Below are 2,731 nucleotides of genomic sequence, written 5' to 3'. Positions count from 1 at the left end.
GGTAAAAAAAAAAAAAAAGTGGGGGAGCTCGGAGTGGGTAGGGTATTGCAATACAGAGGCTGCTGGGGTGGGTCCTCCACAGGACCCTGAACTGAGACGTGAAGGCTGGGAATTAGCCAGTGTGAGCACTTCAAATAGGGCTTGTGACGCTGCCTCTGAATATCACATGCACAGCTTAAATCAGGCAATAAACAATCATCAGGTTTTACCGAACCGTGCAAGGCAACTTTGAACGAACACAGAAAATGTGTTTTGACTCTCAAAGAATTCAGAATAATTTTATGCAAGTTGTAGGAGCTGCCCATCTTGAAACAAACCACAAGGATCTTAAATATGTTGCTGTTGAAAACAGAACTGCCAGAGCAGATAATCCCACACTGGTGTGTGTGCAGGCTTGCGTTCATCACTGTTGAAAACTATGCACACCTGCCAAGGGTATGGTGAAATGCGTACTTCTGAGGGTGAGCACTTCCTGCTACTGTACACTTGGAAAATATGAGATGTGGCCTATAATTAAGCTGACATCACCAACTGAGAGCTACGTGGCAAGGACTATGATATTTGTTTTGTTTGCCATGGTTTAAAATAACCGAGGAAGAGAAGCGTTGTGTCCTTGTCACCCTCAGGATGACAAGCCATGGCTGAAGCTGGCCATGACCTCGCACGGTAGTAACATCAAGGTAAACAAGGCACAGGGTGGGCAGTGGGGCAGCAAGCATGAGCTAGGAAGAAATACTTGGTTACTCAGGACTGCACTGCAGACAACCAGGGCTCAGTTGGTGGAAAAATAGCTGGTTTCTAAAAATACTAGATGGTTTCATACAGCTAAAAAGGAAAAAGAAAAAAATGAACTCATGGGGCTTGTTCATATCTGTCAAAGTAGAAACAGCCTAAAGAAACTTCAACTAGAAATGTTTTGTTTATGTTTTGTATAGCGGGCTGGGGGTGTAACTCAGCAGTAAACTTCTTGCCTACCGTATGTGAGGCCCTAGGTTCAAGCCCTAGCACAGAAAACTGCAGAGTAAAAGCTGGATGAAAACAATCATCAATTTGTCTTCCAGAACAGTTTATTACTATAGCTGACTCGATGATGTACCCAAAGGCAAGTGTTTACACGTCTCTTCCACCCACAGCTTCGCAATCATCCCGTACCTGTATTTAATAGTGAAGGACTCAACCACAACACGGGACTGTGAGATCAATAAATGTAGTGTCACCAAGGCAACTGAAATAATTTCCAAAGGGTGACTGCAGTTCCCCGGGAAACGGCTACGTGTGAGCCTGGGGTCTCTTCCACTGATGACTGCTGTTCACCACCAGGTACTGGGTCCTCTGCCTGGATGCCACCGTACATTAGTTAACCATTTTTTTTTTTTTTTTTTTTTTCTTTGAAATCTCAACCTGACTGCACACATCTATAACCTTAAAAGGAACACAATGATGTGCATTAAGAAAACAATTTAGCAATGGGAGGAAATGGAACAAAGCAGATGTCTGCCGTTCGCAAGGGCAATTCTTCCCCCAGCCTCCCCTCGCACACGGCTGAGGTCCTCACTGGCACGTGCGGGGATGTCTCCCGATGGAGAGGACTCGCTTCAGCTTTCACATGAAGTACAGGGAGGGGGACTGAGTGATGTTTCGTCCACAAGAGTACTTGAGACCACAAAATACAGAACCAAAAATAAATCCACCAGCACAGTACATGTAAGTCAAGACCACTGTGTTAGCTATTTTTCTCTCATTGCTGAGACCAAATACCAGACCCCCAAAGTTAAAGGGGAAGGATTTACTTGGCTTACAGTTCGTAGTGGTTTCAGTACATCATCAGCTGACTCCAAGGCAGGGATGACACACAGGCCTGGCAGAGCAGAAGCAACACGGCACTCACAAGGCAGCAAAGGTAAGAGTTAACAGCGTCCCCCTGCCCCTTTTATCTCATCCAGGCTACTTAGGGCGGGCAGCACTCACACCCTTCATCCCAGTGCCCTTGAGCCTAGTGCTGCACCATGAATCAGTGCCAGCTTCACACTCTAGATCCAGCCTACGAGCACACGAGGCTCTGGGGGCATCTAGACCCAGACCATAACATCTGCCTACCCTTGGCAAATGTGAATGTTCAACCTGTATCTACTGGAGGTCTTCCTATCCCAGTATATGGAAAAAGCAAAGGACTCACTCATCTGTTGTCATACTGGCCTCCAAGGGAAAGGATGAACTTGATGCTTAAGGTGCATCCCCAGAAAGGAGCATTGGCAGAAAGCAATTAATCTAACGTAGGACATGGAGCCTTCCTAAACTGTTTCCCTCGTGAGAACCTTTACCATCGTCTGAAGGTGCTAAGCTTTAAGACAGGCTACCGGGAACCTGGGTGTGGACTGGAGGCACCCTGACTGCTAGAAAGACCAGGTCCCAGAGCTCACAGGTACCTGGCCCGGCTTTGCCTCTGAACTTAGTCAAGTTACTCAAAGTGTATGCGTCTGAACCAATCAGTGGGCTGGTCTAAAATGGTATGGAACATCCTATCGAAGGATAAAGCTTTCCCACTTTGGATATCCAGAGACCTAAATAAGCAAAGGCTTCCTGGAAGACAGAACCTCGGGTTGCTGGAGTCCTAGCACATATCTTCCATGACTCTGCTTCCTCTGCGGTGACTGCTCTTTACATAGTGACATGGACACCACCTTCTGGGAATGTAACTGCCAACAGATCAGGGTTACGGCTGGATTACAGG

Source organism: Fukomys damarensis, unplaced genomic scaffold (assembly GCF_012274545.1).
Source record: "Fukomys damarensis isolate Sample0158 unplaced genomic scaffold, DMR_v1.0_HiC HiC_scaffold_19, whole genome shotgun sequence".
Classification (NCBI taxonomy): Eukaryota; Metazoa; Chordata; class Mammalia; order Rodentia; family Bathyergidae; genus Fukomys; species Fukomys damarensis.
This window is presented reverse-complemented; position numbering follows the sequence as displayed.